The following is a 26,221-nucleotide window of genomic DNA, read 5'->3' on the forward strand; positions in this document are numbered from 1 at the left end:
AACCAGATGGGCAGGGCTCTCTGCAGAAGTCCTCCAGAACCCAGTGGATGGGGCAGCTGCCCATGCAGATGTGGTCCTGCATCCTTCTAGGTACTCCCCTTCTCATGCCTCCCATTTCCAAGGTTGCAGGAGATTGCTGAAAAACTGCTCACCTAGGTTTAGTCTTGGTTTTATTTTGGATGGCAGAGAGTCACTGATTTGGGTAGTTCTTTCTCTTCCTTCTTTCTCTCATACTAATCTGTTCTTGGGTTGGGCTTTCTTCCTGTTGCCTTTGAGAAGACCCTCAGGAGTGACTGGTTTGGGTCTTCCTCATTATTACTCTTGGCTCAGGGAGTCTTTGATGGATAGGAGCAATTTTCTTTGAAAATTGGATGCAATATTGGCAGTTCTACAGGACATACATTACATTCCTTCGGGAGGGAGCTGTTCTATGGGACCTCAAAATCGAGTGGTTCTATTCAGGAGGGTGTGAGGGAAGCAGAAATAACCAGAAAGAGATTTATTTAAATATTTTTGCATAGCTGCTCTTCCTAGTGTATAGGTTTGGCCCATTTCTGTAAAGTAGTTCTGTTTGGAAAGCAGGGGACTGTGAACACATGTTAGAGGTAAGGAAGTCAAAGGAGAGGAAACAGAGGCATGTCCAACCGGGAGTCACAGGTCTCTGATTCTAAATACCCCTTCATTCTTCCTGATGTCACAAAGACATACTGTGGGAGGTGCTGGGCACTGAGTATCAGTGAGACATAATGCTCTCCCAGAGCTGATAATTTATCATGATCCTGCTCATTATTATCATCATCATCAGCATCATGTATACGTGTGATGTGTGTGTTTAAGACATGTGTGGACCTCAGGGACAATTTCACTCCTCTTTGGTTCTCTTCTTGCATATGGGTTCTGAGCATCAAACTTGGGTTCTCAGGCTTGCACAGCAAGGTACCCACTGAAATTCTTGCTGGTCTTACATATCCATACTTTAATACATTAAGTAACTCAAGTTCACCCAGCAGTTCGTGACGTAGCTTTTGTGATTTCTATGATTCCTTCCTGGAGATAAGGAAACTGAGACATGAGGCAATTAAGGAAGTTGTTGAAGATCATCCTTAAGACATGCAGGCCCTGTCTATGAAGACTGAAACTCACCAGTTGCTGAGTACTTTCGTTGGGGCAGGGAGAGGAGGGGCCTTGTCCTTGCCCTGGTCTATACTAAAGGAATCCTGTGTCTTTTTAAAAAAACATTGTGATGTTTTAAGAACCGATGCTGGCTGCTTCTTTCTCCTTCTCCTTCTCCTTCTCCTTCTCCTTCTCCTTCTCCTTCTCCTTCTCCTTCTCCTTCTCCTTCTCCTTCTCCTTCTCCTTCTCCTCCTCCTCCTCCTCCTCCTCCTCCTCCTCCTCCTCCTCCTCCTCCTCCTCCTCCTCCTCCTCCTTCTCCTCTTCCTCCTTCTTCTTCTTTTTGCATGTTACAGTTTTCTGGGTTTTATTTTGGTTCCCCTCCCTTTTTGGAAAAACAACGGAAATCCCATTATCCGCAACCTTGCTCAAGTCCGGCAACCGGGAGGAAGTGGGGTAAAAGGGGGGTGCTATGGGTGTGAAACCAACCGAGTTTATTTTATCTAAGTGCTGTAGAGGGCTTCGTGTGCCTGTTGGACCATTAGTTCTTTTAACTGTATATGCAATAACAAGGTTTTAAAAGGAATAATAAAGAGGAGATGCGACAAAAACAAAAACAAAAACAAAAACAAAAACAAAAACAAAAAAACCATGCAGGCCCTAGAATTCAGTTATAGGACAGCTAGTGTCTGTTGCCCTAACTTGTGTTTCTTGGTGCCTTTTGCTTTGCTTATGCCTATACATATGAGGGACTCCAAGTGTTACCATCCATCCATCTATCCAAGAGTTCTTTTGTTTGGAGAGATATGGGTCCATGTTTTACCCTGCCAGTGGGCATGGCCATTGGGGAGATGAAACTTGGGGAGCTTGACCATGCTTACCCCATGCTGCTATGTTTGGTTGCTGGGCTTCAGCGAAGTGCTGAAACACTGCTCCTGGAGTGGCAAAATGCAGTCCAAGGTGCTGGGGGTCCTGAAGTTGGGGTTCCCTGATACCCGGGGACCCAGTCACCACTGGGTGCCACACAGAGGAGTCGGGAACGAAGGATTGGGGGTCCACTGGCAATGAGGTCAGGACCATTGGGGGCCCACAGGCTGAGAACGGTGTATAACTTGTGGCTGGAAGAAATGAGAGCTCTGGAGTAGCTCAAGGATAATTGTCCTTAGCTTGGCAGTGGTTGTCTGGAAGCATAGACAGGCCTTCTATAGGAGGCTTAGGCTGTGGCTCTGTAGGTGAAGGTCTTCTCCACGAATCTCCATGTGGTTCTTGATGAAAGAGACAGTCCTTGGTTCCAAACTGTTTATTGGTTGTTCATCATGGTAAAGGATGCATAGCAACTTCTCAGGATGGACCAGAGATTAAATCCCCTTTTCAGGGAGGAATGTTCAGAAAGGGAAGCTTATTGGTTAAATTCTCAGGCCTCTAGGTACTACATTAAAATAGAGAACTATTTTGGGCTACATGACCAATGTGGGGCATGTAGCATATGTTCCAGGCCAGGAATCTGGCAGGGACGAGGTTGCCGCCTACCATCTCAGGTAGATGCCTTCGTGCTGGGGACTCACATTGACTCCACCTTACCAAGTTTCCTGGCATGGTCCATTGCCCCACAGAGAGAAATCCTAGATGGGTTTAGGAGCTCAGTGTTTTCTTAGTGTTTGACAGCAGTGGGTCGTACCAGTCAGCAGATGAAAGCAGCTAGAAACGGCACACTCTAATAAATATAGTAGTCCCATTCAGGCCTTGGGGATTAGGAATCTGGACAGCTGCTGGGGTTCTCAACAATTCTCAGGTTGAGGTGCTAGGCCTCTGAAGACTTAATATCTCCTAGGAGATCTTCTGGCATCCAGGGCCTGTTTGAAAAGCTGTTCAACTATTCCTCTAAGTTATTAGTAGCTGCTGACTAGAGGTCACATCTGAGATACTTGTCTCTATCAAAGCAGTATTTTGGAGCTAGGACATCCAGAGAGCCATTCAGGAGCTAGGTGCTATGCACAGTCAGTATCACCCTGATGGACTATTCCCCTGGAACAGGTGGATGAGATCCACATGTAGGGTCAGTTGGACATGGTCCATGTCATAAGAATACCTCCATGTCTCAGGGGCAGGAGAATATTCAGGCACGTGTGTGTGTGTGTGTGTGTGTGTGTGTAGCTTTTGAAGGCAACCACTTCTTCAGCTGTCAACTAGAAGTGTCAAGGCCTTGCCTCAGCTGTCTTTTCAGCAGGAAACCGGAAGCATTAGTGTTTTACACTATGAGAGGCTATCCCAGCATTTAGGAACTGGATAACAGTCATGGCCACAAGCCGAGCTGATCAGGAGTCTATACTCAGGCACTGATACTAGACGCCAGTCATTGAGACCCTATTGGCTGTCAACCAGTGGCAGGTACTTTTGAATTTAGAAGCCTTGGGCTCAGGAATGCATACTGGAGTGTTTGGCAGCTCAGCTTCAGGAATCAAAAGCAGGCCCAATCACAAGGGTGGTGCCTGGTTGTACTGGATCCACACTGAATATGCATTGAAGTCTCACATTGTCATGACCCTGGGCCTTTGAACATGTGAACCACACTATAAGTCTGCATGTGTCTGTAGGTCCAAATCATGGCCTGAGGATGGTGCTACTGTCCAAGACAGGAAAGGCAGGTGCTTAGCTAGTGATCAGGCTTCCCTCCCACTGCTGTGCTGTCTGAATGTCATTGTTGCCCATTGCTGTTCGTCTTTCTCATTCAATCTTTGCTACTGAAATTAGACAAAGTAAAGCCACTCAAGAGATGTCTTTATTGGCTCTGATGTTGCAACATCAGAAAAGGTAACAGAGGAAAGTGTCCCCTAGTCAGCTCAGCAAGTGAGCTATGCAGTAAGTAGCTTGTTTACGTAGCCCAAGAAGAGGTGTTTGCACCGGCCACCCATTTGTAAGTCACAGCCCTGCCTTGCCATCAGTCACCATCATTAAGTCTTGTGTTTTCCACCAATCAAAGCCTTCCTACTAGTCATTCTAATTCCTCCAGGGAAGGAACTCAAATAAATGCTATGCAGAGCGTTAAAACTGGCCAAAGTGGAAATGGTTCACCCAGGCTTGTGATTGCCAGATGTCTGGTACAAACTGCTTTAAACAGCCCTGGCAGGGGCTGTGCCTTGAGGAGCCAGGGCGGGTCAGCTCTAATCTTTTCCACAGATATCTGTAGACATCTGCATAGTGTTCAGGATGACTGCTGCTGTCATAGGGGTGATCCAGTTGGCAGTTAGGCTGACAGGCTTTTCCGCTTAGGGCAGCTCAAGGGGGTCTAATAGATGCAAGGAAATGAGATTACACTATTCCCAGCATCGTGTCTGCATATTTGAGAGCAAATGTCAGAGGGAATACTTCCAATATAAACTCAAAAACCTTATCATCAACACTACGCATGATTCTTAATAGATTCCAACAGTCTTTAAAATGTGCTTTATAGCTGCCCAGTGCTCAGGGCAAGGGAGAGAGTGCTTCAAGTGGTGTGCTTTCTGGGTCTTAAGTTCACCATTCCGGTTGGTCAGCCCCGGACTTTGTCTCTGCCTCGCTCCTTGGGACTTGTGCCAAATTCTTGGCAGCTCACCTCATCAAGGCAGGAAGGCCTGGAGTGGGTAGGGTGCAGGCTGGGAAGGGAAACATCATTTCAGGGGAAGTTGTGTTTTCATCCCAGATGCATCTGTTCAACAGACCTGTGCCACCCTGGCCACTAGAACTTCTTCAGTGAACAATATCGTGGTGCCCCTCTTCTCAATGCTGTCACCTAGCTGCCTAGCAACAAAGGCACAAGCTGACACACCCAAACTCAAACAAATGCTGCAGAGAGTATGATAACGATAACGTGGGATGCGACTGGGAATGGCGGGTATCTCTTTGGGGTTGGATACCCAGTAAAGCCTTTCAGACTTTGATATTGAGATCCGAGCATGGAATTGGAGCCAGCCACAGGATGGTGGGAAGAAGAATTTTAGAGAGAGGAACCTATTTGTGCTGAGCCATGGGCTAGGGGTAGGAAAGGTGTGATTCAAGATAGAGACTGTGGTTGGAACATGTTGTATGGGATGGTGAGACAGGAGGCTGGAATGATCTGGGAGAGCCTTCGAGGCCATGATGAGAAGGTGGAGTTTATTTCAGGTGCCTTAGGAGGTGGCTGGAAGTGACTGGGAACATGTTTTTGTGACACAACCTCTCTGTGGTATGAAGCATCCTAGAAGGTACAGATCTCAAGGGCCAAGGTATGAAGCCTGGCAGTTGGAGCCCTGGCTGCAGGGCAGAATAGCCAGCTCTACCACTCTTTACTCTAGTTCTCCCTGCAAACAGGTTCAGTCACTGGAAATACACCAAATATTCAGCACTTTGATAGCTACTGAGTGTGCTAAACAGTCTTATATAAATCCTTGGCTTCAAAGAGTTCCCAGGCTCTGTCCATGAATGGACAAGGAAACCATTAGGCCAGTTCTGGCCAGCAGAAATATGAATGTTCGATTCCCAATGGGGAAAAAGACACAGGCAAATCCAGACTTTGTAAAGATGTACCGGAGACTAGCTACAGGATATGAGTAATTGCTTATTGGGAAATCTTAATTAAAATAGCACAAATAAGTACAATGCAATGCAATCAATATTAATGAACAATTAAAATGTGTTTGCTCAGAGACAGTGACAGGAAAGAAGAACATTGTGGGGGGGGGAAGGAAGTGTGGCAAAGAAGATGGACTGATCTTTGGCATCATTTCCAGGACCCTTCTAGGAATACAGGGGAAAGGAGAGAGAACGCTCAGGTGAGTCTTAACACCCTCCTGTCATCCTTTGTCCCAGTGTTGATAGCTTCGCCTTTAGTGAAGACCTCTGAGTACAGAGCCCTTCATCTAATCCTCAGAAATGAGAAATGTCCTTAAAAGACCTTACTGAAGACCTGCCTGGCAAAAGAACAAGATAAGACTAAACAAACAAAATACTTTTCTCTTAAATGCCAACATGTGTTAAACTGCCCTCTAGTGGCGCCGAATGTCACAGTCTCATGTCCCAACCACAAGTTCCCTTATTTGCTGCTGCTCTGGATATGGAGTTGTCCCCTTCGCACCTCTTTCCTGGTTGATACATCTGAAAGTTGTCAGGTAATGGAGTAGAAGGCTGGCAGTTGGAGAGAAAGATGCTACACATGTATCATGTAACATGAACCATGCTCCGTTCCATGTATCTATTTCTCTTCCATGATGTTCCACATGCTTCCACTCACAGATATGTTTTTTTTTTTTTTCTTGTCTGTACCAGCCTAAGGAAATCTGTACTAGCCTAAGGAAAACCCGTGTTCTCACTCCCTAGCACCTACCTTGCATTTGCACTATCTGTGAGGGTGTGTCTGTCCACCCAGGTATCTGTGAGCATCAGGAAGGCAGAGCTGAGTTACCCCTCCATGTTTAAGAGCGGAAAGGAAGGGATTCAGAAAAGGTGTCCCACCATCTGTACCTTCAAGAGATTCGTGTGGCACTACTCTCAGGGCAGGAGTGGGAAATCATGTCTGGCTGCTGCTGCTGCCCTACCACCCCCTGAGTTCCTAGTATACTTCACCGCTTTCTGTGTCTCATTTGATTTGTCAAGGGAGAAAATAGTTCTTACGGTGTGGTGGACTGAGTAGGAGTTAGCTAAGTTACTATGTATAATGCATGTTTCAGAGGGGTCTAAAATGTGAATCCTCCTGTTTCCTTTGTGAGCAGGACTTTTGGGATTATGATAAAATATCTGCCTCATAAGCTTGTGATTGTGATTAATTATGACAACCTGGATATAGGCTTAATGTAGTGTGTATTAAATTATGATAAAAGTACTTGCCATGAACAATGCTATTGCTATTGATGTTGATATTAATTTTATCAGCTCATTTACTCCTCTCGCAGAGACACTGGCATAAATACTGCTTTTATCTACAACAGAAGGGAGAAGGTAGGACTCACAGAGGTCCAGCGCTTACTCAACTAATGAGGCAACACTTCCTACAGAGCTGTCATGCTGTTTTCTGGTGGATATGTCTGAAAGATATGAGCATGAGGTCAGAGCTGCTTGGCAAGTGTTTGGGGTGCCAGTATGTAAACAAAGTTAGGCCTGGGGGTGATGGTGAGAGATGAATTTATCAAACTAACGTGTCAGCTATTTGGAGTTGTTAGTTGTGATAGATAGGAGAGAGGATGAAGTGGAGGACCAATAGAGGAGACAGTCAGTTAATCAAGTAGAAAACTACAATCTGGAGAGGAAAAATGCTAAATTTTATATATATTTTTAAAATCTGAGTCAGTTTCCACACATAAAACCAATTCTTTTAATTTATGCAAATGATTCCCTCTGACTTTATTAGCAAAAATTCACAAACATTTTTTCTGTTTAATATGCATTTTTTTTCAAAATGAAAAACTATCACTCACTAGTCATTCCATATCCCCACTTTTTGGCAAATCAGACACTCAATAATCTTTTAATGGGGCCCTTAGGAGGAAAGGATAAATCTCTACTCAGGATTCTAGTAGTTAGGCCCCTTACAAGGGAGTTTGGAAACAGAAAGCAAACAGATGCATGCCAGTCTTCAAAGAATCTGTAAGTAGAGTAGGGAAATCAGGAAAAGAACTTCAGAGGATGAGGGTTGCTATGGCAACGGAGGTCAAAGTGCTATGGGAGCATGAGGGAACAGAGTAGGCAAAATTGAAATCATGCCTTTTTATTATTCTCCATTTGACATTTTTTTAGACTTTACAGAAAAGTTGCAAAACTAATTCAGGGAATTCTGGCCTCTTTGCATGGCTTCAGTGACTGAACCCTGACTGGAGTGATGGGGGATTGAAGAGATGACAGACACACAGGCACTCAGCTACACAGACACATAGATGCAGAGAGGCTAGTCTGGACTCTCTGATGGAGAAGCTGCAGTACCCTAGAGGCACAGTGTGCTTATTATACACAGTTGAACAGGGAGGCAAGTTTATTGCCAAGAGGCAGGGTTGACAGTATATACTGAACAGAAGCAGGTTTAGCTGATCTCAGTAGGAGCATTCTCCATAGGAGAGAAGTCTTAGGGAGTTGGGAAGGCAATATCAGACATTTTCTGTACCCACTGTCAATATCTGCATATAGACCACAGGAAGCCTCATCTGAGCCTCAGCTAGGAAAGGCTTTGCCATTCTCGTGGATCTGAAGAACTGGGATCTGTGCTTGTGTTTATGCCAACAATACATATCCATCTGGGCTTCAGTCCCTCCACACAGGGGATTACTGATCACCTTCTGTGATGGCTCACTGGATTGCTGTCTCACATTGCCTCATTCTTTTCCTCTCTCCCACATGGCATGCTGACCCAGTTGAGAATGAATTACAGAAGCAGTGCTCCCTTCTTCCTAATTACTTCATTATGTGTTTCCTAAAATCAAAGGCATTCTTTTACATATACCACAGCATAAAAATCGAAACTGGAGAATTGACATTGAGATGGAACCACTATTGTCTTCCCCAGATTTCCACAAAAGCAGTCTCTGTAGCAGGCTAGAACCTCAGATCACACCCCGCGTTTACCACCACACTGCCAGCCTTCATTAATCTGGGACACCTCCCAAAGCTAGCTAGCTTGCTTGCTTGCTTTCTTTCTTTCTTTCTTTCTTTCTTTCTTTCTTTCTTTCTTTCTTTCTTTCTTTCTTTCTTCCTTTCTTTCTCTCTTTCTTTCTCTCTTTCTCTCTCTCTCTCTCTTTTTTTTTTTTTAAAGCCAAGGACAGTTTTGAAAATGGAAGGCAATTATTTTGTAGATTTTCATCAGTTTGCCTGACATTTCCTTGTGGGTTCAGGGTTCTTCTTGACAGAAAGACCACCGAAGTGATATTTTTTTCTTCACTGAACATTGTGTAGGGAGGCACAGAGTGATCATTTTCCATGTAATCGGGATGGTAACGTTAATCAGAGGAGTATAGCATTTTCTGTCAAGACCATCCACTCCAAAGTTACCACTATGGTGAAATAATTCAAATCTTACGTAATAAACATACTACTTGCCAATTTGCCCCACTAATTTTAGCCTTTATCGATGAGTCTCACTTATAGATTTTGACTCTTGAAAGCAAATATTTCAGGTTATTTACTGAGTTTTCTTTACTTGAAATTAACTTTCAGAGAAGGAAATTTCTGTGGCTATTTCCTGATGCTAAGAAAATCTGCATCTTCTTGGTCTATTGGGATATTAAGATGTGGAGAGTGGGAGTTCGTAGGCAGTGGGTTAATCATCACAAGGTCAGGAAAAGGCTTGTGTTTATGGTAAACATGGAAGACAGTTAAATGAAGGAATACAATTCTGCACACATTCAAATGCACATAGCAAACACTCATTATCCCCAGGTCACAGGCCAATGACTCCCAGAATCATTAAAAAAGAATTATTGGAACAAATATTTCTTTGTAAACAGGTCTAAAGACAAAGGTAACTGAAAGCTCACCTGCAGAAAAAGTGCAAATTGTACATATGTATACAAATATGTAAATTGTACAAGACAAGGGAAAACATTATTTCATTTCCACATATACATGTAATGCCAATTCTTACAATTTTCCTCTTCATATTTACCTTCCACATCTATGACATGCTCCACTTTACATCCATGTACTGAACTTAGAACTCATATTTGGCATAGAAATGTTATGTTTGTTAACTTTCGTCTTTATCTTTTTCTAAATAAATGATATGATTAATGCAGCTCTTTAGACTTTCCAAAGAATTAGGTTAACTATGTTTTTAATATCCCCAAGAGCACTATTTGTGGTTTCTAGATGAACAGCTTTGGTTGTAGCCAACTATTAATGCATAAGGACTCAGGAAAATTCACAATCAGAGATGATACATCTTGTATGCAAATTGAGTGGTTGAATGAATGAAGCAAAGAGTGGAAGTTGATTTTGTTAACATTTTCAAAGGACCCCAATATCATCATCATGGGAGTTCCTTGTATCTGTTCACCAGTCTTGGAAAGCAGTCATGGCATGGTGTGTGACTGATAGGTGTGTATCCTAGTGGCACCTTCAGTGAAAGAAGAAGGTGAAGGGATGAATGATTGGGCCTCTTCAGCTTGCAGAGACAGATAGCCAGCATGTAGAGGACCGTTTCTTCTCACTGTCAAATCCAAGGCTGGTCTAGTCCCAGCACTGCTAGACAAAGGGTGCAGGTGAAATCTTTCTTCCCATAATTTTTCTTGGCTTTGTTCTACAGGGTGACCCTTCCAAGTACATGGTGTGCTTGATTCCTGGGCTTCAGTAACAAATGGCTGTAAACTGAGTGGCTTAAAAAGATGCCACTTAGCTCACAGTTTTAGAGGCAAGAAATCCTAAATCAAGGCAATTTCAGCCCATATGCCCTTGGAAGAGTCTCAATTTCTTCCAAGCTCCCCCACTGTAATATTGGGATTTTCTTGGTTTATACATCTTTTTGTCTTACAAACCCCTTTGTCTTCTCTGTGCACCCTCTTTTGTTCTCAAAAATGACACTAGGCATTATTGCATTTAGGACCTGTCATAGTTGAATTTTTATATGCTAGATTGTATAAAGGTATGAGAGAGATTCCTATTTTAAGTTAATTTAAAATTCCATGTTATCCACTATCCTACATAATACTGTTTTCCTTTTTTCCCCTATGAGGGAAGCTGATTTCTTGAGTGATTTTTTTCTCAACTTGATGATGCTTTTTATTTTTTTTAGACTCAGCTCAGATATAACCACCTCTACACCACCCACACTTAAAACTAAGGAAAATAATTTTAAAAATCTTAGTGTCATAATTATATAACTACATCATTTTTTTATTACAAGTTGTCTCAATGTCCCCTTTGCTGATTTCTTTCAACAGTGAGCTTTCTTCTGTAATAGCTATCATGCGTTCATTTGACTACCTACCTCCATTGCCTAGCTCAGTGTCGGGCACTTAGTAATTGTACTCAATGTTTGCTAAGTTCAATTTATTTCATATAATGTAAAGTGTGATATAACCATATACAAGAATGGCAGAGATTAAATGGATCTCTCCTCTGGTCTCTGGCTCCCATGCCCTTTGACAAACATGATCTTACATTTCTTGCTGATAGAACATGTGTGCAAATGGGGCTTTGTTTGCTCTCTGACCTTTCTGGACGTTGTTAAGATTTCAGAGTGTTTTCCCTCTGAATCACTAGGTGCAAAGTAGGCAAGCAGAAGAAGCCACACTCTCAGTGGAAAGCCCCAGGTGCTTTGAGCTCAAAGAGCTTGTCCTTTCCCTCCCGACTGCTCCTTGTCTTTAATTGGATTCAGAGGTAACAAGCTTTGAAGATTGAAAGCACACTTATTTCTCTACTTTTCTATTCCCCTTCTCCAGTGAGCCTCTGAGGCTCATGTATTTCTGTTCAGAAATGCCTCCCGACCCTTTCTTCTCTGTCATCCAGACCAGACCTTGGGGATATCTTCTAATGGGTTTCTGCCTGTGATGGTCATTTTGATCAGATTGAGATGAGGTTAGTAGAGCACACCACTGGGTGTGCCTGCCTGTGAGGGTGTTCCCCAAGAGGATGAACTAAGAGGGAAAGATCCTCTCTGAATGCAAACAAAAGCATCTCTTAAGCTGAGAACCTAGCAAAAATAAAACTAGGAAAAAGAAAGAGAGATCCAGTTAGTATGTAGTCAGTCTTTCTGCATCCTGGCTTCTGTGTTGTGAGCCGCTTTCCTCTGCTACGCCCAGCCTGACACAGTGGGTGGAAAGTCCTGGAACTTTGAACCAGGACGAATGATGTCCTACTAAAGTTCTGTAGATGTTTTCTTTGAGTTGAAACATTCACCGTTGGAAGAAGGAGGGAGCTCAGAAGATTCCAGAAGCTGGTGAGACTTGGAAGGCTCAGGAAACAGAACTCACGTGGTTCAGAAAGTTGGAAGAGTCCTGAGGACCATCCTTAAAGTTATAAGCAGTAAATGATAGTTTGGGAAAGGAGATTCCCCAGCTTGCTGAGTGGTCTGTAACTTGTTCAGGGGTGTGGCTTTTCTGAGTCACCCTGCTGGGGTGGCCTTCCCAGGGATTCCACTGCTTTTGAGTAACTTATGTTCTTATACATAACCCCTCACCCATGACCCTATAACCAATGCCAAGTAGTTTATTTGCTAAAGTCATGTTTTTGGTCTGTGGTTGGTGTCCTCTATAAAGTAAATTGACATTTGATGACTTCCCCCAGGAAAAGTCCCTCCACCTTTTTTTCCTCAGTTACTTAGTCGGTGATGAAAAACTGACTACCAGGAAATTAGTGTTGAGAAGATGACGGGGCCTGATGCTGTTCTGCAGACTTTGGAACTGGTTTTTGAGAAGGAATTCAGAAAAGCTTTGGGGTGCAGATCAGAGGAGCACTAGGATGCTGTAAGCAGACACTGATGGTAATTCTGGGTTAATATCAAGGGACAAGAATGCCAGTATGAATGAGGACAGTAACTATTGTGCTCATGCGGTTTCTGATGGAATAGGACTCTATTAGGCATTAGAGTAGATCTATTTCTAATATACCATGGCAAGGAACTTGTGGATGTACTATCAAGGCCATAAGAGTCCGTGGAAATTTGGATAAACGTGGGTGGAAGACTGATCTGGTGGAGGAGATTTCAAGGCAGCAGAACATTTAGGCTACAGCATAGATATGGCTGCCTGCTTTTAGCCAGGTTTACAATGAGAAACAGGAGGAGTAAGAAAAGCAGAAAGATTAAAAAAAATCAGTGTGTTCTGAAAAGGCTATGTAGAGTTAATACTAGTGAAATCATGGCTTCAGCAGAGACTGCAAAACATCACGGCAAAGAAGCCATGTATTTCATATCAGGACAATGAGAAAGCAACCTCGAAGGTATCTAAGTAATTGATGAGACCTCATGTATTACAGAGCCTGAATAGAGAGTCTGAAGGGGGAAACTCTTTTGACTTTGCCTTGCTCATTCAGGGCTGTGGAGGTTGTTACCTCTGATTTATTTCATCATGTTCAGTGGCTGGGCAACACAGAAGCCTTTGCAGTTATGGTACCAGTAGATTTAGTTCCTGCTCAAACCCTGGTGTCATCCACATGATGCTTAGTTTGTAGTCACGTATAATTTAAGAGTCCTAAGATCATAAAGGTCTCCACTAGGTTTCAAAGGAAGGTCTGGGTGGGTAGGCAACATAGGGTAGGGTCAGGAACCTATAAGCAGCACTCAAGAGAAGTGTGTGAAGCTGTGAGAGTGATATGAAAATGCAATGAAGATTTCAGAAATTTAGTGATGTTAAGAACAAAACATGTTTTCAAAAGAGCTTCAGACATTGAGCAGTCATCCCAAGAGAAGTCGTGAGACCTATGACTGGCCAGGTTGTAACTCTGGAAATGCTCAAATTCTTGAGAGTTTATATTATGCTATCATACGCCTTTAATAACAGGCATGAACCTATAGGATTCCGCATTCGCCCTCCTGGGTTTCGGTCTTGCTTTGGTACTGTCTATCCTTCCCATGCTCTATTCCTCTTGTTTAGAACGAGAATTAGTCCCCCGTGCCACTGTATGTCAGTAGTGTTAACTTAATAAAAGAAATTGTAGGACTTAAAAGCTAAGAGCTTGCTTTGTGTCTCAGAGCAGACTTTAAACCCGAACTTTTGAACAGCGTTGGGACTATTAAGGCTTTGGGGACTCGTGGAAAAAGGGTAATTGCATTTTGCTTTATTAGATGGACATGAGCCTTTAAGAGTCATAGCAGAAAAGTTACGATTGTAGTTGATGTGCCTGGGTATCAAGTTGACAAGAAGTGGACTGGTTAAGCTTGTCAGCTTGCTTAGCTTGTCAAGTGCTTAAGAAACTAGTAAAGCACAGCCCCGTGTATGTCAAAGTGCTTTCAAAGGTGTTAAATAAATAGAGACAACTTTTCCTGAATGTGGGTCAAACATTTCCTAGGCTGGGATCCTGGGTGGAAGAGAAATGGGGAAAGGAAAGAACCAAGACAGGTGACACACAGTGGTTTTTTGTGTTGCTAAGATGTGACCTGTTCTGGTCTACTGTACCCTTCTGGCCATGATGGACTGAAACTTTGGAGTGTGTGAACCACACCAACCTTTCTTCTTTTGTTATTTTCCTAGTGATTCTGCAACAGTAGCTAAAGGGCAACACACGGTTCAATCTCTCTCAAGCCTTCTTTACTCTTGCCTGGTAGGAATCTGAGGTAGAATCATATTCATAGATTCCCCAGTATCTTCCCCCAGGCCCCTATTCCAGGCCTCCTTCCAGTCCCAGAGATGCCCCCCACTGACTTCCATTCTCATTCCCAGACCTTTCCCATGACTCCCTCCACACCTGGTTGCCATCCTTGTTCTTCTCCTCACCCCTCCCATCCAGTTCCCTCTCTCCATCCACCTCTGATGATGATTTAGTTTCGGATTCTGAGTGAGGTTAGCACATACTCTCTTGGGATCTTATTACCCAGTTTCTTTGGGTCTATGATTGTAGTATGGTTATGCTGCACTTTATGGCTGGTGTCCATTTATAAGTGAGTATATACCATATGTGTCTTTCTGGATCTGGGCTACCTCACTGGGGATGATATTCTCAAGTTCTCTCCATTTGACTTCAAAGTTCATAATGTTTCTGTTTTAATAGCTGAATATTATTACATTATGTAGATGTAACTTATTTTCTTTATCTATTTTTTCAGTTGAGGGAAATCTATGTTGTTTCCTGATGATTACTTTTTAGGGAGTTTATTCTTAAAAAAGATGTAGAAATATGACTTCTTCCCAGAAGTCATAGTTACCTCCCATTGTTCCTCAATTAGATTTAAGGTGTTAGCAGAATCCTTGCACCACAAATTGATCGTCTCTCAGTCTACTTGTTGTGTTTTGTGTGTAGTTTGTCTCTTGATATTTATGCATTGCAAACTTGGTCCCTAGTATCGCACTGCTGAGATGTGCTGAGACTTTAAGAGGCAGGGCAGGCACTAATCTAGTCATGTGAGATCTGGCCCACCAGGAGTCTAGCATTAATCCTGTATGGAATGATGACTCAGTCAGCTCTTACCAGGTACCACCTTCTAAAACTTCCATCACCTTTAAGTTCTGTTACATGGAGAAGTGAGTGTCAGTCAAACTCTGGGGAACGATTAACCACGTTCTAACCATAGTTCAGCCTAGCCTACCTACCTTTGGCAGGGATTACTCCCTAAGGAAAATGTAAGAATTTATGGCCACTCTCTTCCAAAGACTTGCTTATATTTTTTTGTGAATACATACCGCTCCTTGACCTTTTGTACACAGGAAGGATACTTGTTGATATTACCAAGTGACCAAATAGTCCCATTATATTCTTCCTCCAATGAAGAGGGACAATTTGCAGAAGGGAGAAGCCTAGTTTCAAGCTATATTTGACTTCACCTAGACCAGCATTTTAAAAGCTAGCCTCTACTTTTACAGGCCAGCAGGACTTCTCATACTTCAAACTCTCTGGACATCATTTTAAACTACAGATTTTGATTGAGGAGATCTGGGAGAGGCCTCAGCCATGCTTGTCTAATAAGCTCCTGGTGAGGATGAGGATGTTGCGGCCTGTTCTTGAACCACACTTTGGAAGCAGGTTCTGGATATTCAAAAAGAAATCTGGCCAGGTCTGAGTTTCTAGTTCTGGCTACCTTAAATAATTTATTCATCCTAATCATGTGCTGACTGGGATGTTAGTACCTGATGATTGCTGTGGTTTACCTTAGTTCTAACAACCACCATGTGCAAAACTTAATCATCATTGCTCCAACATGGCAGAGGAGAAACCCCACAGTCAGAGAGACAGAACGATTCTTTTAGGAATGATGCCAGCAGGCGTGCCCATTAGCCTGGGGCTTGAACAGCTGTGTCATTCAGACACTATGGAAGGGGTACTGGTTATGCCTCTGGGTTTCTTGTCAACTTGTAGAGCAGCTTTGAGTACACTGTGGGTGCTTCATAATCCCCTACTTTCATTGAGGAGATGGCTGTATCTTTATGTCAATTCTACAGGTTTTGTTTGTTTGTTTGTTTAGGTAGAAGATTATAATTTTCTTAAAAGCACAGACTCCAGCTGATCTGGAAAGAAGGACCTCACAATTGAGAGGCTTACTTGAGAGCACAGTTTGGGCACAGTAGGAAAACTTAAATTGCATGCAGCACTGCTGGAAAGTATAAATATGTTGTTTTTAATGTGTCATACCTCTCTGTTTCTGTATTTCTCTGTCTTTATTTCTGTCTCTGCCTCCACCTGTCTCTGTCTCTCTATCTCTCCGTCTCCCTCTCTTTCTCACACAGGAAGTGGAGAAAGGCTTGTTGTGAACTCCTAAGAATCCCCATCACTGTGGCTCTTTTTTCTTGAACTCCATCAGATTCTTCTCCAAATATTTATCTCAATCTCTTGCAACATTCTGCTCATCTATCCTTCTGGCTGAAACTCGGCAGGGCTACTGAGACATCTGTGGAACTGTTAAGTTTGGGAAATGGGGGTCTTTTCTCTATTTCCCTCCTTTGTTTTCATTCTGAGACAATGAAGAATGAAGGTGTCATTTCTGAGTTTGCCACTAGGTTGCGCTATTGTTCTGTTCTCTTGTCCCTTGTTGCCTCCATCTGCTCTGTGAAAATGTATTATTCAAAGGGGGTGGTAGCTACCAATAGTTAGACTGCTGTATATAATGCTGCAGAAAGATAGTGAGTAGTGAACAGGATGCAGGAAAACCTTACTTGCACCCCTACTCACCTATACCTGTGCATACGTGGGTCTCTTCAGAATGAAGCTCCACCTTGCCTACTTCCCAGGATGCACAGATTCCTCGTGAAAACCTACAGTCTGCTCCCAACTGTTTCAAAAGGATTCATCTTTTTAGCTCTGTACATCAATGTAAGCTGATCCCTCTAGGGAGATCTGCACCTATTTCCAGGCTCAGTTGAATTGCCTAAGAGTCTTCCTGAAGGATGCACAGGAAGTTTGAGGTGTGGGGGCAACAGTGGGCGGCAGAACTGCTGCTGCCTGGCTGAGCTTGATAGAAGATGAAAATAGCCTCTAAGTCTGCTCCCAGCTTCCTCCTTGCCCAAGACAAAGCTTTCCTTGGGCTTGTTGCCCCAAGATTACCTCTAGGAGGCAGCAAGCATACAGGAAAACATACAGGAGAAACGAAGAAGAGAAAAGGATTCTAGCTGGTACAGCTTAAGTCTAGAACATTCAGGTGGCTCTGTGGCCTTATACATGGCTTGCTTCCTGACCAAAGGACTCCACTTTCTTCTGTAATAGGGAAGGTAATAGCTACTCTATTGGGGTGTCTGAGGGATCATCACATAATGTGGTATGTGTACCAAGTACAGGGCATCAAGGTGGCTAGGGAAACAGCATCTTAGTTTGCTTTGTAGTCGTAGGTAAATTTTATAACCTCTTTGGATCAGAAACCAGCTTGTTAAAGAAACAAGGCTGGGGGTTTGGGCTTTGTTAAATCATGAGGATTTGAGTTCAGTTCTTAGAACCTACACACACACACACACACACACACACACACACACACACACACACACACTCCAAATATGGTGGCATGTTCTTGTAGTCCCAGCTTTGGGCAGACAGATAACTTGGGGCTTGATGGCTACCCAAGATAGCCTGGCCTAATCAGCCCTAAATGATTTAGAGACCTTGTCACAAACAACAAGGTGCATAGCTTGAGGAATAGTACTCAAGGCTAACTTTGAGTATGCCCACATATATGTATACATATTCATATACACCACACACACACACACACACACACACACACACACACACACACACACACGAAAATCCAGCTAAGACTGGAGAAGATGCTTGTCTGAATCTGTTTCATCTGCTATACCCAAATATGTGGGTAACTAGCAAATGATAGAGACTTTTCCCTAACTCCTCTGGAGTCTGGAAGTCTGAAATCAACCAGAAGGCAAGTTCCATGTCTAGAGGGGCTCACCTTAACCCTGTGGATTGTCAACAGTCCCTCTTGCTGCATTAGTACCTGGTGGAAGGAAAGAACAGCTCTCTACACTGCTCCTTTAAGGTCACTCATCATGTTTAAAAGGGCTGTGCTCCCGCGGATGAATCACCTCCTCAAAGCCTCACCTTCTGCTCCTATGGCATTGGCAATTAGGTCTCAACATGCAAGTTTGGGAGATATAAAACCACCCAGATCACAGCCGTGATTAAGGTCTTTCCCCTTCTGCACCTTGACCATGCCTGTGCTCTCCACCACCTTCACAGGCTTGACCTGGAAAATAATCAGAAAAACTAAAGACTTTGGAGGGAAATACATGAATGGGCAATTAGAATGACCTAGATTATTTGTGCAGCACAGTTCACCCTTCACTAGGGAACAAGAATGCCCATTATATCTTCCTCTCCCGGTCTGCTCCTAAGTTGTGCTGCAGACCACAGATAGTCCTTCCACAGACCCACAAGGCAAATCCAAGTCCTGTCAGCTCCACGTTTGCTCATTGATTCTCAATGGGCAACAATTATATTGTTCATCTATTTATTTTTGAGTTATTTTCCTCTGCTCTTACTGCCCCCGGAGTGGTTTACAGATAACACTTTCTATTACTGTACATGCTTGCCTCTCCATAAAGCAGGGATCTGTAATGGAACTGTCCATGGTACCTGCCACATGGTAATGATTCCAGAGGAGATTTTTAGATGAATGCATGGGGAAAGAGAGTAGATGGGACAAGGAAGGAATAAATGAAAGAATGAATGAGACATCTGTAATCATAAAGTCTCAAGCCCCACGGCAGCGCTGTGCATGGGGACAAACCATGGAAGTGTGTCACGCACTGGGCTGCCTCCTCCACCATGGCAGACCAAAATAATCATTTTTATTCTGTCCAGGCAATTGCTGCCAAGGTCATACCTTTGCGATCTCACACTCAGTCTTTTTTTTTTTTTTTTTTTTTGATATTATGTGTGTTCAAGTATAGACTTCATGTTCTCTTTTATTTTCCTTGAAGGTGAAACTTTTGCTTTTTCTCATCTATAAAGATGTTTTTAAAACCCCATCTTGAGACTTTAAAGATTTCTCTCCCAACAGCTAGATATAGATATATAAAATCCGCCCACCTTACAAATGAAAATGATTGATACACATCAAAAAAGTTATCTGCATTGGATAATAAAACTCAGCTCAAGTCTCTCTTTAAAAACCTCACTCCATGAATTTAACTGAAAAGGCAGGTTTCTTAGAAATTCAGCAGTAAGGAATTTAAGTGCTTGGAAAGTTGGTAGTGTGAAGGGAAAAACCCACATTTTAAAATATTTATTTATTTCATTTTATGCGCATGTATGTGTGCCTGGCTGTATGTCTGTCTGTGTACCAGGTGCATGCAGGAGCCTGCAGAAATCAGAAATGTCAAATCTCTCGGGAGCTGGAGTTACAGATGATTGTGAGTCACTTGGTGTGGGTGAACCGACATTCTCTTCAATGCAGTAAGTGTTCTTAACCAGTGAACCATCTTTCTGGCTCCAAATTCAAATTGTTGTTAATGGTCTTGGCACTTTATATAAAATGTACCCTTTAATTTTTCCATGAGGCAAAGCAATTAACATTAGTCTTAATATAGGGTGGGGGCATCTGAAATTCTGTTATGTTAAGCAAGTACATGCATGTACATTGGTGATATTGATCCCAGCAACATTTCTACAAATGCAGGCCTGTAGGACTGCAGCTTCAGGCAACATTTGTGTGTCCTGTGGTCATACGATTACTCCTTGCACAAGGCTGAGTCCTAGAGTGTCTTCTTCAGAGGACAGGAGTTAGAATCCTAGCTTTTCCACTTATTATCTCTTGAGGCTTTGGACAAATAATTGTCTTGGTTTCCTTGCTTGCAGAACAGGCATTCTAATGCTGCCTCCTTTGTAGGATTGCTTTGAAGATGAAGTGACATCATTACTATTAATCTTTAGAAGCATACCTGAGCAATAGCATGTGCTCAGGGAAGGTTAACTCAGTTGCTGGGTGTTGTGGGGGATTCGAACTGTTGTGGCTTCCCACCTTTGCTAGGGAGTAAGGTCTTTCTAGCCTAACTCTAGTCTTAAAGTCACCTTGCTATGAATTTAAAAAGCAGCTTCCCCCATCCAAGTCACTTTGTTTCAGACTTCCAGAAACAGCTTAATAAATATTCAAATGTCTGATGACTCCGAACAGCCCTCCCAGGGTGTTCCAGTGTGAAAATGCCTTGCTGAGACCCTGGATCTGTTTTGAACAAGAGAACATTTTCCCTTACCTAAGGGGACAGAAGGGGCTGGACATCTTTGATAAATGACCTCCCTAGGCCCGAGGATAGGATGAAAGCCCAGACCTTTTCAGGCAGGGCTGGGGAGCAGAGGCTCACACTTTATAGGGGCAAGGACTTGGGAAAGGAGAATTGGAGTTCTTGAGTCCCTAGAAGGAAAGGATTGGGGTAATACCAAAGCAAAGAGTCCTTGAGATGAGAAATGGCAGGAATGGGCTGGCCAATCCTCCATCTATCACATTGCAGGCGACAGCTGACATTTCTATGGAAAATTTCTCAGCATGCAGAAGGAATGTGTGGTTCTGTAAAACCCAGCCTTCTAATGGGCTACATAGTATTTGACAGGGAGGACTTTTAGCTGCCATCATGGTAGTTAGAGAACAAGAGATCATGTCCCATGTTTCATATCACACATACTCTAGTGTCTCAGGATCATGGCCTTAGAAGTTCAGTAAGAGTTGAAATTTTTCCCTACCACTTTCTTGACCTTAGACAGTTTCTTCACAATCACATGTAGATGGTAACATGCTTACCCAAAACATTGTGAAGGTTAAATGCATTAGAGTTGGGGACAAGATCTGACATGTAGTGAGTACTCAACAAACACTGAGTGTTTATATCACTATAGAGTCTCCTCCATTCTTTATTTCAGAATAGGCTCAGCATGACGCTTACTTGATGAGGTGAGATGTGCTCAATTTGATTTTAAAACAGCAGTGTGACTGAGTGTCTTAGTCACTGTTCTGTTGCTGTGAAGAGGATACCATAGCCAAGACAACTCTTATAACATAAAACCATTAATTGGGAGCTTGCTTACATTTTCAGAGGCTTAGTGCATCATAATCATGGTGGGGAGCATGGTGCTGGAACAACAACTGAGATTCACAGGTAGAAAAAGAGATAAAGACAGAGAAACAGAGACTAAAAGACAGACAGACAGACAGACATGCAGGCAGGCAAACACATACACACAGATTCACACAGAGAGGGCAAGATATGGGGCCTGGCATGTATGGACTTTTGAAACCTCAAAGCCCACTCCCAGTGGCTTTGACAAAGCCATCCCTACTCCAACAAGGTCACATCTCCCAATCCTTGTAATCCTTTCAAACAGTTCCACTCCCTGGTGACTAGGCAGTCAAGTATGTGAACCTATGGGGCCATTCTTATTCAAACCATCACAATTTCATTTCTTGAACTGAGGTGATAGAGAGCAGCCCAGCACTTCTGCCTGTATAGTTCTCCTCGTTATTGTTGATGTGCATTGCATATCAACAGGCTCAATGCTCGGTCTTTGCCCTGATTATGATACTGCCATGGAGTACCTAATACTCAGACTTCTCACTTACTCTATTCTGTTAACCATTGGTTTACATACAATCCCTTCAGCATCCATCTCTATATTTCCTGCTACCTTGGAATGTGGTTCCATAGAGTATTCCCACATTACAGGGATTCTGGCTAATCATCATGGGAAGGAGGGAGATGTGAAATCATAGCGTTGGGCAAATTAACTCTGTAAAGTGATGTCAGCCATGTTCTTAGCTTGGATTCTTGCTTCTGTTTCTGGGATGTTCAGAGATTCTGCTAAATTGCTTCGTTTCTGTCCTCTTTCCTTAACTGCCGTGCTTTGTGTAGACACAAAAGAGCATGGGCAAGCTAGCTTAGGGCTTTGTTGTGTGGGTCACCCTTGGGCAGTGCAAATGTCAGTGAGAGAGGCAAGGGAGAAAGACAGAGAACCAGAAGCAGTAGGTGCATCCTTGAGAGACTGCTGCATCACAAGGGAACACACCTGGTCACTTGTCGAGTGTTCTTAGTGTACCACCATGGGACCATCTTATGGGTAACAAGGGGCAAAATACTCCTGGGGGCTTCTTGTTTCCTGCCACATTAGTTCATTTGTTCCTGGAAAATTGACTCTTCTGTCCTATCTGATGTAGGGGCAGAGCAAGAAATAAGGTCTTACAACATACAGCATAGTTCCACTTCAGTCTAGGAGTGGCCAGGGAACCAGAGCTTCAGCCTGGTCAGATTCAGTTTCAGTAATGGAGTGGCTTGATCTTTGCTTGAACAGGGTGTTGAGAAGCCTGTTGAGGTCAGCTGTTAGAATAGAGGTGGTGGTTAGTGCTCTGGTTTGAGGCCAAATTGGGTCCTGGGTGGAAGTGGGTGGATCTGGGAGGAAGACTTCCTTCTCACTAGTAACAACAGCTTGAGCTAGTTCCATGGTATGCTTCCTTCCTAACAACCTATTTTTAAAAACTTGCTGAGCAGGGAAGTAGAATGATGGGTGAAATACTTACCTTGTTATCTCTGGTCCTAGAACCAGACTCACATCTCTGCTCCCATTATGTTTTGCTAGTCGGTGGCCTTAACCCAACATCCAGAGATGCTGATAAATGCAGAGGACTCCAGCAGTTTTATTTGCTTTTTATCTGCACAGCATCCTTCTTCCCCATTCCCTTCTCCTGATCCTCTAGGGTTGGCTAAAATTTACATAGCTGCTTCCCTTAACTCACAGGTCCAGCTCTTATGCTGCTGTGCTTTATGAACCAACCTTGTATCAGTCTTCCTTTATCTGTATCCAGATCATGAGGGCATCAATTGATCCATGCTCTTTTCTACTAGATGCTGCCAAGAATGGGACTCATTTAGTCAGAGGCTTTGCTGGAGTATCCCTACTGGCCTAGCCAAAATGACACTAAGTTTGCAAACTGCATTTCAATGTCACAGTTACATAGTGGCTTTGAGCTCCACCTGCTTTGACCTTTATGGGATCTTATAGCACCTGCTCATCAGAGGTGCCAGGATAACACCTACACCATGATCATATGTAGACACTTTATCTGCACAGCATCCTGTAACTGCATTTTTTCTCTTATTAAACTTTATTTTATGTTTTATTTAGTTTGCAAGGATCTTTTGTTTAGTTTTCTCTAATGCCACAGATGCTGTCAACCCATGTTATTATCCTGAAGACCTATTTATGGAGGGCTCACATTACTTCCCTGGAGTGGAGTGGGATCATTTGGAATGGCAATATACCCATTAGAGCTTTCTCTGCTTTTATAGTCTCCTCCTCTTCTTCTTCATCTTTTTTATTGGATATTTTATTTGCATTTCAGATGTTATTCCATTTCTCCATTTCTCCCCACCTCAGAAACTTCCTATCTTATTTCCCTTCCTCCTGCTTCTATGAAGGTGTGCCCCTCTATTCTCTCCTTCATGTCTGTCTTTTTAGGGTCACTACCACCCCAACTATAGGAGCTGCCCAAGCAAGGTGCCAGGAAGGCAACTCTGATTTCAACCCTTCAGCTGAAAGTAATCTGAGAATTTCCAGTGAGTGACTCAATTTCTTTTCCCATTGGAGTTGGAAAGACCTCACAACACGATGTGATGTCTTATTGTAGAGCTCATCCTGTTTACTATGCGGGCACAAATAGCCCCTTTGCATTTTAAGATTCAAAGATTGTGAGAGATGATTGACAGGAGATCTCCTTCCTCATTTGCTCTGCCAGCCTCATGCTTTGTCTTCCTCTCTGCCATTCATGTGACATCTGAGGGGTGACCATTATTTTCAGGTGCTCATGTGCCTTCACATCACAGTCAGCATTTACCAATTCCCCAGGCTGTTAAAAGTCCTGGCAAACATCCTTTTCATACCACCACCATATTCTAGGATCCAGATGCACCACAGAGTCAATTGATTGCATCCTCTCACTCTTGAGTGTCAGGCTGTGCTTCTTCTATACAATGAACAGAGATAGGAAAGTGTGCCTTGAAATCTTTAGATATATCTTGGATTTTTACCTTATGGTATTTTCCACAGTGAGATTACACATAAAGCCTGTGGTGGACATGGTCTCCTGTGGCTTCCTGTCCTTTCTCCCACAGACAGTTGAGGAATGGAGCCTCATTTTATAGGTGGATAATCAAGTGCAGAGTGTTTAATCATCCCTTGCTCTCACACAGGTGACAGACAGTTCCTTCCTGCAAATCCCTTTCTGCTGAACAGAGGCTTTCTCACTCATGCCAGATGACGTCATCTGTAGGCCCAGCTGTCCACAGAAATTCAAAGCTGTGAGTGTTGGAAGTCACGATTTCCTAGTCCTTCTTTGAGCTTCTAAAGCAACAACAAAAAATTACATACCTTGTTCTTCCTGTCCACAGTTCTAAAGGCTTAGTGAGTTCAGATGGCTTTAGAATTCTGCTCTGATGGAGGTTTGATGCACACAGGATAAGCACCGAATCATATTGGTTGGATGGTTTCCTTCTTTAAAGCATTTTTATATCTGAAAACATATCTGATCTCCGCTGCACCCTGTTGAGGTTTCAGAGTCAGGCTTGATGCTCCTGGGGATAATTAAATGGTTTCAGAGAAAGTCAAGGTCACAGAGGGATTTCAGGGTAGATCTCGATCTTGACGCCCCTGGCTTTCCAAGCCAAGGTCTAGCTGATTTCATTAGGCAGCATCTCACTTTAGAAAACAGAAGTGCCAGAGAATCAGAGTAAATTATTGCTGAAAAGTCTATGGAGCTTTGGAGTGGGAATGGGCTGGGTGTGGGTATAGCTAGTGTGAGGAGAATAGAGGGGTGAGCTGAGGATGGGTTGTGAAAAGTTTGATCTTCTCTAAGTCTCAGATGTCTCTTCTGCAGGAGAACAAGTCACTGACTTCCTCCCACTGTTACTGTCTTCTAGTGAGTCTTAGAATCTTTATATGTTCTTATCAGAGAGTGTTTTGTATAGCAAATAGCCAACTAAAGGAGTAATGTTGAATGAAGACTTGTTAATGCAAATGGAAAGCCCAAACTGAAGCCCTTAGAACTGTGGATTACACAGACAGGACAAACTTCCAGTTGTTCAGTCTAGACCCAGCAAAAGAGAAGGATTCCCACCAGTGGGGCAGAACCAGGGCTAAAGTCAAGCGTTCATCTTCCAGCCTAGTGTTAGTGTATAATTTCACTGAGATTCATGGTGGATATATTGTGTGTGTCTGTGTGTGTGTTCGAATGTGTGCATGCATGCATGACTGTACATGTGTGTAGAGCAGGCAGAAGCCTACATGACCTGCGATTTCTTGTTCTTACTAGGGTGATGGTGACACATGAGTACTTTACATACCTCAGTCCAACTTTTATCCTGAAGGACTCCATGTATGGTGAAGAAGAAGAAGGAGGAGAAGGAGGAGGAAGAAGAGGAAGAGGAGGAAGAGGAGGAGGAGGAGGAGGAGGATGAGGACGAGGAGGTGGAGGAGGAGGAGGAGGAGGAAGAGGACAAAGAGAAGCGAAGGAGGAAGAGGAGGATGGGGAGGAAGAAGAGGAAGAAGAAGAGGAGGAAGAAACAGTCCTTTTTTCATTCACATCCTTCCAGTCTCACAGGTGGGAGCACTGTCATTATAGAGGTGAGAAAATTGGGGAAAATTTTGGATAGATTTTTACTGAAGACAATTTTAGGTTCCCCAATTCTCAGGTTTCACATGGGTAATGGCTGTATATGTGTGTACCTGTCATTTTGCAGGTGTAACAAACATTGCCAAAATATGGTTGAATAAGACAAGAAACATTATTTTTGTGAGTCTAAGGGTTAATTGTATGGTATTCTGTTCTGATCCAGCATGGCTGGAATGGGAATGGCCTAGAATGTCATCACTCACTTGACCAGGACTTTCATTGTGACAGTGATAGTCAAGACTTCTTTGTGGCAGGAGAGATTTTTTCTAACCCTTGGTTTGTTCACATATACAGATGGTTTCTTGTGATCAGTACAGAACAAGACTCAGTGTACATGGACTTTCCAAGTCTCAGCCATGTCACAGAGCTGTCACAAAA

General features: G+C 43.1%; 1 long non-coding RNA gene across 2 annotated transcripts in view; it reads left to right on the top strand.

The window, feature by feature from the left end:
- LOC143434096 (uncharacterized) overlaps positions 1 to 25,603 on the top strand; it is a 68,212-nt gene extending 42,609 nt beyond the window's left edge. Inside the window, exons 3-5 of one of the 2 annotated variants that reach the window (XR_013103321.1) lie at positions 5,856 to 5,897; positions 24,366 to 24,473; positions 25,484 to 25,603. This is a non-coding gene — a long non-coding RNA (uncharacterized LOC143434096). The remainder of the gene's footprint in view (positions 1 to 5,855; positions 5,898 to 24,365; positions 24,474 to 25,483) is intronic. The other variant, XR_013103320.1, reaches the window with a different exon arrangement.
- The last annotated feature ends 618 nt before the right edge of the window (positions 25,604 to 26,221 follow it).

The sequence above is a fragment of the Arvicanthis niloticus genome, chromosome 13 (genome assembly GCF_011762505.2).
Source record: "Arvicanthis niloticus isolate mArvNil1 chromosome 13, mArvNil1.pat.X, whole genome shotgun sequence".
Classification (NCBI taxonomy): Eukaryota; Metazoa; Chordata; class Mammalia; order Rodentia; family Muridae; genus Arvicanthis; species Arvicanthis niloticus.